The sequence below is a fragment of the Antechinus flavipes genome, chromosome 3 (genome assembly GCF_016432865.1).
Source record: "Antechinus flavipes isolate AdamAnt ecotype Samford, QLD, Australia chromosome 3, AdamAnt_v2, whole genome shotgun sequence".
Classification (NCBI taxonomy): domain Eukaryota; kingdom Metazoa; phylum Chordata; class Mammalia; order Dasyuromorphia; family Dasyuridae; genus Antechinus; species Antechinus flavipes.
In genome coordinates this window covers 487914681-487928079 of record NC_067400.1, presented here as the reverse complement: position 1 = coordinate 487928079, position 13399 = coordinate 487914681, and positions in this window count along the sequence as shown.

The window sequence follows — 13399 nt, the reverse complement described above, 5'->3', positions numbered from 1 at the left end:
ATTTTCTAGTTTATTGGAATAGAGGGTGTAAGAAGGAAAGTATGTGAAATAATGCTAGAAAGGGAAAGGGGAGCCTTTGGAATCAGCATAAAGAGTATATTTTATCCTAGATGCAATAAAAAGGCCCTGAAAGTTTTTGAACAGGGCAGTAATATGAGTAGACTTGTGTTATCTGTCACAATAGGCAAAGAGAGAGATTGAAAGACAATTATAAAGCTGTTCAAATAGTTTGAGCAAAAGGGATGAGCTTCTGAACTAGTGATGACAGTGTAATTGGTAAGGAGATGCTACAGAAGTACAACTGACAGAATCTGCCAGCTGATTCTATATGAGAGACCAAGGGAGAAGACAGAGTCAAAGGGAGCTTCTAATATAATGAATCTCAGTGACTGGGAGAATGGTGGTATCCTTAACAGAAATAAGAACATTTTAGATAGGGTTAGAAAGAGAAGATGATAAGGTTGGTGTTGGACATGTTGAATTTGAAGTACCAATTGGATATCCAGTAGAAATGTAAAATTGGAAGTTAGGGGAGAAATTAAAGTATAATTATTTCATAGTCAACTGTTTAGATATAATTGAACCCATGGGAACTGATAAGAATACTAAGGATATAAGTATATAGAGAGAAGTAAAGAGGACTGAGAATAGAACTATTCTGAAGGACTTTTTTCAAAGTTTACCAATATTTTCTCCTCTTAAAAGTTTTATTGGTGCTTTGTTTTGGGTTTTTTTTTAAATGCTACAATTATTTCCCAATAAATTCTTCTTCACAAAACTCTTTTTATATACCTATCCTTTCTTTCTAATCAAATATAAGTTTCTTGAGAAATGGGACTTTTTATTGACACGAAGAAAGTATTTAATAAAATCTTGTTAAAGTAGTAATGCACTTCTCTCCTCTGGGTAAAGAGATGGATAAACATCAGTGAAGTATGTTATACATGCAAAGATATACTGTATCTGGGTCACTTGGTTCTATTTAGCAGTTTATCTTTGTTAGAAGGGAAAGTTCCATGAAGAAGGGTATATTAGGAAGGAATTATAATATAAAAAAACAAAAAGCTCCCATAAAATTTTTAAAAGGAGAAAATACTAGCAACCATGAAGACTAATTTATGTTAAGTGATGAATGGAGCCTCAAGCTTGCAAGGGACTGAATGAAGGGATAGTGAGGAATCTAAGGCAATTAAATACAGGCAACTCTTTCTGGGAGTTTGGCAATAAAAGAGAAGGAGAGAAAGAAGAAAATAGTGTGAGACCAGGGAACTTTCCAAGTTTAAGATCATAGAGGTGACATAGTCAAGTGAAGGTTTTGCCATAGTAGAAGGAGCTGAATACATTTGTAGATAGTTAATAGTATTGTAGACGTAGATTTAGAAAAGACCATAGAAGCTATCTAGCCTTTCCTTTTACAGTTGAGAAAGTTAAGGCCCAAAATTATGGAGGTAATAAGCATGAAAGGCAGATTTTGAACCCAGATCCACTGATCCAAAAGCCAATGGTCTTTCTTCTGGGCAAAGAGGCAATAGATAGGGAAAAAGTGAAAGTGAGTCAACTTTAGGGAAAGATCAATGGGGCAAGCACCTAGAGGCAATGAAAGGGATTTAGTTTTATCAAGAAGAGTAACTTTTCTTCCACAGAGACTGATGCTAAGGAGGAGAAAACCAGTAAGAAAATGTGGGGATTTTTATGTATTGCAATAAGCAAAAAAGAGAGTCCAGCTCACATCTAGCACAATGTTTTGTGTATAGTGCGTGTTTAAAAGTATTTTATATTGCTTTTCTCAGTAAACTACGTGAGTCGCTTGATGAAGAAGATAAAAGTGACAGGAAATTATTTTATGGAGCTTAAAAAGAAAGGGGAAGGTTTAGGACAGCCATTCTGGAAAGTACATAAGAATCCATCAGGGTCAGATAAAGTGCAAGTGCTGTGTATTCATGGTGGTGGATTTCTTCTAATAGTAGTCAGCAGCTCAGCAGTTCTAGAGTAGAAGTGAAGAAAAATGATGGGTATGGCTCAGGGGTAAGGACTGACACTGTGAACTGCAGCAGGGGAAGAAATTCAAGGGTAGTCAAAGCTGCTTAAGTAGACAGTCAAGATTAAGAAAGAAAGAAAGGAAGAAGAGAAGATGGATGGATGATAAATTGAGAGAACAGGGAGGTAAAGAGGACTAAAAATCACAATGAGGATGAAGAATGGTTTGGAGAGGAATGAAACAAAAGAATAGAAGTAAAAGAAATGTCTAGAGTAGGGAACTTTCCAAGTTCGAGATCATGGAGGTGACAAAGTTTGAGGTAATGGTGAGTTCTAAGATGTGACCACCCTATTGTTGGTGAAAGTAGAATGAAGATGTAGATCATGGGAATCTAGAAGGTTAATGAACATGGACTAGAGTGTCCAAGGAAATGTCAAAATGAATATTAAAATCCTTGAGTAGGAAGAGGCTTGTGAAATAGTGGAAAACTATGAGCCAAGTGTTGAACTCCTTGAGAAAGGAGAGAAAATGACCTGAAGACTGGAAAGACACAGATAAGTCTCTGGATATTTAATTCAAACAGAGACTGAAATGACCATTGGTGAGGAATTCAACAAAAAGAATTCTCCAAAAGAATGTAAGTCCATCGAGTTGTCTAGAAGCACAACTTATCCAAAGAATTTTCATTTCAAAATATATTGTCCTTGAATAATGAAAAACAAACATGTCTTGGAAGAGAAAAAAAAGAATTCTGTTCTAAGAGTTGAAAGATCTGAATTCTAGCCTCCCATTTGCTGTGTGAGCTAATACCTTTTTGGGCCACAGAGTCCTCCTCCTCTAATCCCCAATGCATTTCTGATTCCCTTTTCATTCTCAATACATTTATATTCTATAAATACACTGAATTTTTACAAATTAAACTATGTATTAGGAAAACATTACTGAAAGTAATTTTATGATCTTTAAGTAACAAAAACTAAATTCTATGAATAATTATTGGGAAGCTAGATGATATAGGGACTAGATAGAGTGCCAAGCCTGAAGTTAGGAAGACTCATCTTTCACAAAGAAATGATCAAACACAATTCCAGAGGACCAATGATGAAAGAAGCTAGCCACCTCCTGACACAGAGGTGATGAATTCAAGTTGTAAAGTGAGACATATTTTTTGGGATGTGAACAATGAAGAAATTCTTTGCTGACTGTATATTTGCTACAAGGGTTTTGTTTTTGTTTTTTTTTTTTCTGTGAGAGGAGGAAGGCGGGAAGAGAGAAAATTAATGCTTGTTTAAAATCAAAGCAAAATAAAAGTTGCATTTTAAAATTAAACAAAATGACAGAAGTAAACTAGACTACCCCAATGGTCCCTTCCAGAAAAGAACACGTTTGACAGAATATGCAGCTTCAGATATAACCTAGCTGTGATCCTAAGCAAGTCATTTAACCTTTTTTTTTGCCTCAGTTTCCTCATCTATAAAATAAGATGAAGAAAGAAATGACAAACCTCTCCACTTTGCCAAGGACATCCTAAATGAGTCATAAAGAATAGGACATGAATGAAAAACAACTGAACAACAACATTATATCTATTTTATAAACCTAGGATTTTATAATCTCTATTAGTTTAGAACAGGCTTTACTCTCACCTTGTGGTGAAAATTTAGAGGATGATCCTTGTTATATCAATAAATATTTTGTCCAATAAAAGCATTATTACAGTTTTGTGGCCTAAAAGCCATTCACTGCCTGTTGAAAATTTATATTATATTTAAGTTCTCAGTAGAAGGTTTGGACCTTAATGAATCTGGTGAGTGTATCCCACAGTGACTGGGGGAAGAAGTGGCTGGTCAGTGGGTTCAGTATGATCTGTCCCCAGCTGCTCACCTACCACAACAGGGAGATTACACGTCAATAGTTACTTCTCATCTAGGAAGATAGATTAAGAACAAAATAATGCCATAAAAATTAATTGACTAGAAGCATAATTTATATAAAGAGTTTTCATTATAAAATACATTCTTGAATAATAAGAAACATGTCCTGAAAGAGCAAAAAGAATCTTGCAATGGGAATCAAAAGACCTGCATTCTAACTTCCAGCTTGCTGTGTGACCTAAAGCAAGTCATAATATCTCTTTGGGCCACAATGTCCTTCTCTCTACAATGAAAAGCTTGAGTTAAAAGGTACCTAAGTTTCTATTCAACTATTTTTTTTTTTTGGATTCTTTTGTAGCAACAACAGCAATAGTAATTCAGACCTAGAGAAGCTTCTCTGCCTATCCAGATTAGCAATTCAGTCTTTAGAACAATGTTTTTAACTTGGAGTTTGCAAACTTAAAAAAAAGAAAAAAGTATGTCTTGATAAGTGTATTTCAGTAGAATTTATATTCTTTGGAATCCTATGCATTTTATTTTGTGTATTTCCAACAACAGGGGGAAAAAAAGTTACGATTCCCCCAGGCTTGTAGAGCTGCTTAAGGCACTGAGGAGAAGTGACATATTCAGTATCACATTGCAAGGATGTATTGGAAAAAGAATGGAGTCTTCCAAACTTCAAGGCAGGACTTCTACCCACTATGCCATTCTACCTTTTGCTATCCTTTGTTATTAAATATGGATATACATGGAAAAGCCAACACTAAGACCAATAATGACATCATATTCTTTGTAAGGTTCTTGTCTGTTTGCAAAACACTTTTCAAAAATTACCTGAAATATTGAGGCGGAGCCAAGATGGCGGAGAAGGCACACGCAACTTTCTAAACTCCTCTTCAGCCTCAAAAATAAATTCATGAAGATTAGAAGCACACAATTTACCAGCAAAAGGTAATCTGGTAGCTCGCCAGGAAAGGTTTGTCCTGAGGGGCTAGGAACAGACTAGCACAGGCAGCGAGAGACTAGTGTCCTGAGCAGACCAGGGGCGGGCCTGATCTCCGTGGCGAGAGAAGTTATAGAGACGACTGTGCTAAAGGCTAACTGCTCTACCTTGATTACAAAGCAGTAAACTGGCAGAGAAATTAAAGCCTAAAACAGAGGGTCCTCTAAAAAAAACGCCAGAACCTAACGAGATCTGGCTGTAACACCTCAAACCCGGAAGTGACTCAGGCAGAGTTTACTCAGCCCTGCAGCCACAACCGGCAGTTCGGGGTTTTTGCGGAGGCAGTTACAAATCTGCACGGCAGGGCGGGGGCGGGGGCCGACAGCCTGGGCAACCTCTAATCAACAGAGTGGGGGGCTCGGCCTGGGGCAATAGTACTTCCTCAGCAGACTGTGCTTCCAGGGCAGACACTTCCAGTCCCAGCAAATCCACTTTCTGCTCAACTGCTAATATCCACAGCCTCAGGGCAGGATTTAGCTTGGGAAGTGAAACTCTCACTGCTAAGTGTCTAGCTGCAGGGCAGTCGTTATCTCACACAATGGGGGTTCTTTGCAGGGCCCTTTCCCAGCTCGGTCCTGCAGGCCTGAGTTATTTCTTTTCGTAGCCGGCTGGCAGGACAGCTACCGATCCATACACCTTTCACTGCTCTGCAGAGGAAGCTGGTAACCTCCTGGCTCTGAAGGCAGATCTTATAGGCTCTAACAAAATGAGTAAAAAAATCAAAAGGATGATTGATAATTTCTATACAGAAAGAGAACAACTTTTCAATCCTGGAGAGACTAACAGCAGACAGTCTCCAGACAATTGTTGGCCCCCAATACAAAAGGCTCTCCTAGAAGAGACTATTAAAAACCTTAAAAGAGAACTAGAAGAAAAATGGGGAAAGAAAAGCTTTCAACTTCAAAAGAGAGCAATAACTTCCTGAAATGTGAATTGGAAAAGGTAAAAAAAAACTCCCAAGAAGTGCTGGGAAACAGAATTTGTGAATTGGAAAAAGAAAATAACTCACTAAAAAAAAAATTAGTGAAATGGAAAAAAATTCCATAGAGCAAAACAATTCATTTAAAAACTCAATTGGACATATACAAAAAGAAGTTTAAAAAGCTAATGAAGAAAATAACTGACTAAAAATCAGAACTGAACAAATAGAAATGACTGATTCATTGAGACATCAAGAATCAGTCAAGCAAAACCAAAAAAATGAAAGATTGGGTGTTGGAATCCTTACTAACTGCTAACTAATTAGAGTTGATCTAATCTTACAAGAAGATGTTTTGGGCAGAACCTGAAACAAGGTACTAAGTAGAACTACCCATAATTCCTCTCTCTGGAAGGAGCATAAATAGGCCAATGGGCTAGTCGGAGAGTTCTTCAGAGAGTGAAGAAGCTACAAGTCGAGATTTCACCGGAATGACATGAAGACTGGAGCTGGCTGAAGGCTGAAGAAAGCAGAGGCAGAGGCTGAAGGACCAGACCTTTGGATTTAAAGACATTCGGAGAGAGCTCTTGGGACCAAGCAGAGAGATAGTCCTCTAAGCTAACCGGGCTATATTGGAGATAATAAAAGATCTGAACTTTTATCACCTGGCTGTGTTTTGAGAAGAAAAAGCTCACCAACAATTGGGGAAAAATGTCAACTATTTACTTGGAAAAACAACAGACCTGGAAAATAGATCTAGGAGAGATAACCTGAGGATCATTGGACTACCCGAAAATTATGATGAAAAAAAAAGCCTAGATACTATTTTACAGGAAATCATCAAAGAGAACTGCCCAGAAGTAATAGAACCAGAAGGTAAAATAGGCATTGAAAGAATTCATCAAACACCTTCTGAAAAAGACCCTAAAATAAAGACTCCAAGGAATATTGTGGCCAAATTTCAGAATTTTCAGACCAACGAAAAAATATTACAAGCACCCAGGAAAAAACAATTCAAACACCAAGGGGCCACAATAAGGGTCACTCAAGATCTGGCTGTCTCAACATTAAAGGATCGAAGGGCCTGGAATCTGATATTCCAAAAGGCAAAAGAACTTGGAATGCAGCCAAGAATAAACTACCCATCTAAGCTGAGCATTTTTTTCCATAGAAGAAGATGGATATTTAATGAAACAGAGAAATCCATTTGTTTCTAAGGAAAAAAACCAGAATGAAACAAAAAAATTGATCTCCAACAACAGGACTCAAGAGAAAAGTAAAAGAGTACTTTTGCAAAAGTAAAGGTAAAAGGTACTCTTGAGAACTGTATTTCTGTTGTGTATATACATAAAAACCACATGTATAATTTGATTTTACTGATATAACATAAAAAAGGGAAGTAGAAATGGAAAGGGGATAGTGTCAGAAAAAGGGAAAAGGGGAGATAAACAGAGGGAAACTATATGCAACAATGAGGCAAAGGAAACCTATCATATCTGAGGGAACTTAGAGAAGGAGAGGCACATTGTGTGTGAATCCTACTCTCATCAGAGTTGGCTCAAAGAGGAAATAATTGACATTTGTTTTACAGAGAATCTTCTCTCACCTCATTAAAAAGTGGGAGAGGAAAAGGGAAAAGGAAAAAGACTAATAAGGGAAGGGTACAAGAAAGGAGAAGCGATTCAAAGGGAGGGGGGAGGGATCCTAAAGAGGGAGAGCTCGTGAGGTAAGTGGGACCAATAAGTTTAATATTAGGGAAGGGAGGAAGAGAGGCAAGAAAAAGAAAAGCATAATCTGGGGATATTAGGATGGCAGGAAATACGGAATTAGTAATTTTAACCATAAATGTGAATGGGATGAACACTCCCATAAAGCTGAAGCGGATAGCAGACTAGATCAAAAATCAGAACCCTACAATATGTTGTTTAAAACAGGGAGATACATACAGAGTAAAGGTAAAAGGCTGGAACAAAATCTATTATGCTTCAGGTAAAGTCAAAAAAGCAGGGGTAGCCATCCTTATCTCAGATCAAGCAAAAGCAAAAATTGATCTAATTAAAAGAGATAAGGAAGGAAACTATATCTTGCTAAAAGGTACTATAGACAATGAAGTAATATCAATATTAAACATATATGCACCAAGTGGTATAGCATCTAACTTCCTAAAGAAGAAGTTAAAAGAGTTGTGAGAAGAAATAGACAGCAAAATTATAATAGTGGAAGATCTCAATCTTGCACTCTCAGAATTAGATAAACCAAATCACAAAACAAATAAGAAAGAAAATAAAGAGGTAAATAGAATATTAGAAAAATTAGGTATGATAGATCTTTGAAGAAAACTGAATGGTGACAGAAAGGAGTATACTTTCTTCTCAGCAGTTCATGGAACCTACACAAAAATTGACCATATATTAGGACATAAAGACCTCAAAATTAAATGCAAGAAGACAGAAATAGTAAATGCTTTCTTTTCATATCATGATGCAATAAAAACTACAGTCAACAAAAAGTTAGGTGTAAATAGACCAAAAAGTAATTGGAAACTAAATAATCTCATCTTAAAGAATGATTGGGTAAAACAGCAAATTATAGACATAATTAATAATTTCACTCAAGATAATGACAATGATGAGATATCATATCAAAATTTGTGGGATGCAGCCAAAGTGGTAATAAGGGGAAATTTTATGTCCTTAGAGGCTTACTTGAATAAAATAGAAAAAGAGAAGATAAATGAATTGGGCCTGCAACTAAAAAAGCTAGAAAAAGACCAAATTAAAAACCCCCAATCAATTACTAAACTTGAAATTCTAAAATTAAAAGGAGAAATTAATAATATTGAAAGTAAAAAAAAAAAAACTATTGCAATAATAAATAAAATTAAGAGTTGGTTTTATGAAAAAAAATCAATAAAATTGATAAACTTTTGGTAAATCTGATTAGAAAAAGGAGAGAAGAAAATCAAATTAGTAGTCTTAAAAATGAAAAGGGAGAACTTTCCACCAATGAAGAGGAAGGGGCTACTTTGCCCAACTTTATGCCAATAAATTTGATAACCTAGGCGAAATGGATGACTACCTCCAAAAACATAGGCTTCCCAGATTAACAGAGAGGAAGTAGATTGCTTAAATAGTCCCATTTCAGAAAAAGAAATAGAACAAGCTATTAATCAACTCTCTAAAAAAAAAAAAAAATCCCCAGGACCAGATGGATTTACATGTGAATTCTACCAAACCTTTAAAGAACAAATAGCCCCAGTGCTTTATAAACTATTTGAAAAAATAGGGAATGAAGGAGTCCTACCAAATTCCTTTTATGACACAGAAATGGTACTGATACCTAAACCAGGCAGGTTGAAAACAGAGAAAGAAAATTATAGACCAATCTCCCTAATGAATATTGATGCTAAAATCTTAAATAAGATATTAGCAAAAAGACCACAGAAAATTATCTGCAGGATAATACACCACGATCAAGTAGGATTTATACCAGGAATGCAAGGCTGGTTCAATATTAGGAAAACTATCAGTATAATTGGCCATATTAATAATCAAATTAACAAAAACCATATGATCATCTCAATAGATGCAGAAAAAGCATTTGATAAAATCCAACATCCATTCTTATTAAAAACACTTGAAAGTATAGGGATAAATAGATTTTTCCTTAAAATAATCAGTAGCATCTATTTAAAACCCATCAGTGAACATCATATGTAATGGGGACAAACTGCAACCATTCCCAATAAGATCAGGAGTGAAACAAGGTTGCCCACTATCACCATTACTATTCAATATTATATTAGAAATGCTAGCTTTGGCAATAAGAGTTGAGAAAGAGATTAAAGGAATTAGAATAGGCAATGAGGAAACCAAATTATCACTCTTTGCTGATGATAAGATGGTATACTTAGAGAACCCCAGAGATTCTACTAAAAAGTTATTAGAAACAATCCACACCTTTAGCAAAGTTGTAGGATACAAAATAAGCCCATATAAGTCATCAGCATTCTTATATGTCACTAACAAAACCTAACAGTTAAAGTTACAAAGAGAAATTCCGTTTAAAGTAACTACTAATTGTATAAAATATTTAGGAATCTGTCTGCCAAGGGAAAATCAGAAACTTTATGAGCAAAACTACAAAACACTTTCCACTTAATTTGTGTAATTAAGTCTGATCTAACCAACTGGAAAAATATTAAATGCTCTTGGATTGGGCGAGCAAATATAATAAAGATGGCAATACTACCTAAACAAATCTATTTATTTAGCACTATACCAATCAGACTCCCAAAAAACTATTTTAATGATCTAGAAAAAATAACAACAAAGTTCATATGGAAAAACAAAAGATCAAGAATTTCAAGGGAATTAATGAAAAAAAAAAAAAATCAAATGAAGGTAACCTAGCTGTACCAGATCTAAAATTACATTATAAAGTAGCGGTTACCAAAACCATCTGGTATTGGCTAAGAAATAGACTAGTTGATCAATGGAATAGGTGAGGTTCAAAGGATAAAACAGCCAATAACTTTAATAATCTAGTGTTTGACAAACCCAAAGACCCCAGTTTTGGGGATAAGAATTCATTATTTGACAAAAATTGCTGGGAAAATTGGAAATTAGTATGGCAGAAACTAGGCATTGACCCACACTTAACACCATACACCAAGATAAAGTCAAAATGGATTTATGACCTAGGCATAAGGAATGAGATTATAAATAAATTAGAAGAGCATAGGATAGTTTACCCCTTAGACCTGTGGAAGAGGAAGGAATTTATGACCAAAGAAGAAGTAGAGATCATTATTGATTACAAAATAGAAAATTTTGATTATATCGAATTGAAAAGTTTTTATACAAACAAAACTAATACAGACAAGATTAGAAGGGAAACAATAAACTGGGAAAACATTTTTACAGTTAAAAATTCTGATAAAGGCCTCATTTCCAAAATATATACAGAATTGACTCTAATTTATAGGAAATCAAGCCATTCTCCAATTGATAAATGGTCAAAGGATATGAACAGACAATTTTCAGATGATGAAATTGAAACTATTTCCACTCATATGAAAGAGTGTTCCAAATCACAATTGATCAGAGAAATGCAAATTAAGTACCGCTATACACCTGTCAGATTGGCTAGAATGACAGGGAAAGGTAATGTGGAATGTTGGAGGGGATGTGGGAAAACAGAGACACTATTACATTGTTGGTGGAATTATGAACACATCCAGCCATTCTGGAGAGCAATTTGGAACTATGCTCAAAAATTATCAAACTGTGCATATCCTTTGATCCAGCAGTGTTTCTACTGGGCTTATACCCCAAAGAGATACTAAAGAAGGGAAAGAGACCTGTATGTGCCAAAATGTTTGTGGCAGCCCTGTTTGTAATGGCTAGAAACTGGAAAATGAATGGTTCATTGGAGAATGATTTTGGAGAATGGTTGGGTAAATTGTGGTATGTGAATGTTATGGAATATTATTGTTCGTAAGAAATGATCAGCAGGATGAATACAGAGAGGCTTGGTGAGACTTACATGAACTGATGCTGAGTGAAATGAGCAGAACCAGGAGATCATCATATACCTCAACAATGATACGGTATGAGGATGTATTTTGATGGAAGTGGATCTCTTCAACAAAGAGAAGTTCTAACTCAGTTTCAATTGATCAAGGATAGACAGAAGCAGCTATACCCAAAGAAAGAACACTGGGAAATGAATATAAACTGCTTGCATTTTTGTTTTTCTTCCCAGGTTATTTTTACCTTCTGAATCCAATTCTTCCTGTGCAACAAGAGAACTGTTCGGTTCTGCACACATATATTGTATCTAGAATACACTGCGACATATTTAACTTGTATAGGACTGCTTGCCATCTGGGGGAGGGGGTGAATGGAGGGAAGGGCAAAGTCGGAACAGAAGTGAGTACAAGGGATAATGTTGTAAAAAAAAAAATTACCCAGGCATGGGTTCTGTCAATAAAAAGTTATAATAAAAAAATAAGAAAATAAAAATAAAGAATTTTATAGAAAAAAAATTATCTGAAATACAAAATCAATGGATGTGGGCCATTCTGTAGTCTTAAATATAATCTGAATACCACAGGGTTAACATGTGTAGCATGACATATTAAATAAATTATACTTTTCCTGCTGAGGGAATAATAACATTTCTGAAGGAAAAATATTTTTGACTTACTGACGGTAAAGAACCAGGACTTGAAGTAAGCACACTGTCCAGAATATTAATGAACTTTTTCACATTTTAAATGTGACCTTGGCTTTAAATGGCTTTAAAATACATTTTAAAATAAATATCTGAATTTTGCAAGTTACAAATTATCTTTGCAGCCAAACTTTTCTGAAAAACAAAAAAAAATTTTACTTAAGAACAGAATGTAATTAAATTGAAATTCTTATTTGCCTTATTTTCTCTCTGGATCTGATTTCCTTTCTCTTTTAACAAATTTGTGAATTGTTTTGCCTCTATGACAAATCTACCAACTATAGAAGCAGTGCTGCAATTTTGATGATGTATTTTTTAAAAGTATATATGCACATGTTTATATGTAGTATATATGTATATTATGAACATAACAAACATGTATATATACTTATATATGGTGCACATTTCCTACTATACACTCTTTTCAGCTAGTTTTGCCCTCCACAAAACTCACCACTATTGAACTCTGCCATAGAATTCCCTGATCAAAGGCAATATAGTAGAATAGGAGGAGTGTTATCAAAGGACCTGAGTTCAAGTCCAGGCTCAGCCACTTACTATTAGTGAGGGGCCAAACAAGACATATAACTTCTCTTGCCCAAATTTATTTATAAAATGAGAAAGATACAACAATAACATTGCCAAAGAAAACAACTTTGAAAGACTTTGAGACTAATCAATGCAATGACCAATCATAATTCCAGAGGACCAATGATGAAACAAGCTAGTCACCTCCTGACACAGAGGTGATTCAAGTTGTAAAATCAGAGATATTTTTTGGACATGAACAATAAATGATTTTTCTTTGCTGAGTGTATATTTGGTATAAGGATTTTGTTTTTCTTTTCTTTTTTTCAGGAAGGGGAAGAAGGTGGGGAGAGAGAAAATCAATGCTTGTTTAAAATCAAAGTAAAATAAAAGTTACATTTTAAAATTAAATAAATAAAATGACAGAGGTAGACTAAATTACCTCTGTGGTCCTTTCCAGAAAATAACATGTTTGACAGAATATGCAGTAATTCAGATCTATAGTCCTCCCATTTTCTGCTAAAAAGTGTGCTACAGGTGTATGTGGGATCATTGCAATTAATTTAATTTCAGCTACTTGTTAGTGATATTTTTATTTATAGTATCGTTATAGGTATTGTGTGTTATTCTCCTGATCTATGTATTTTGCTGTGTATCTGTTTATACAAGTCAAATCAGTAAGTAAATAAATATTTATTAATGTTCCAGCCACTGTGTTAAGTGCTGGGGATATAAGTTGGGAGGAAGGGGAAGAAGACATGCAAATGATAAACATGAAAGACATAAGGATAAATTGGGGGTAATTTGGGGAAAACATTAGCATTGAGGATGAGGAAGCTAAAACTTCAACAAAAAAAAAA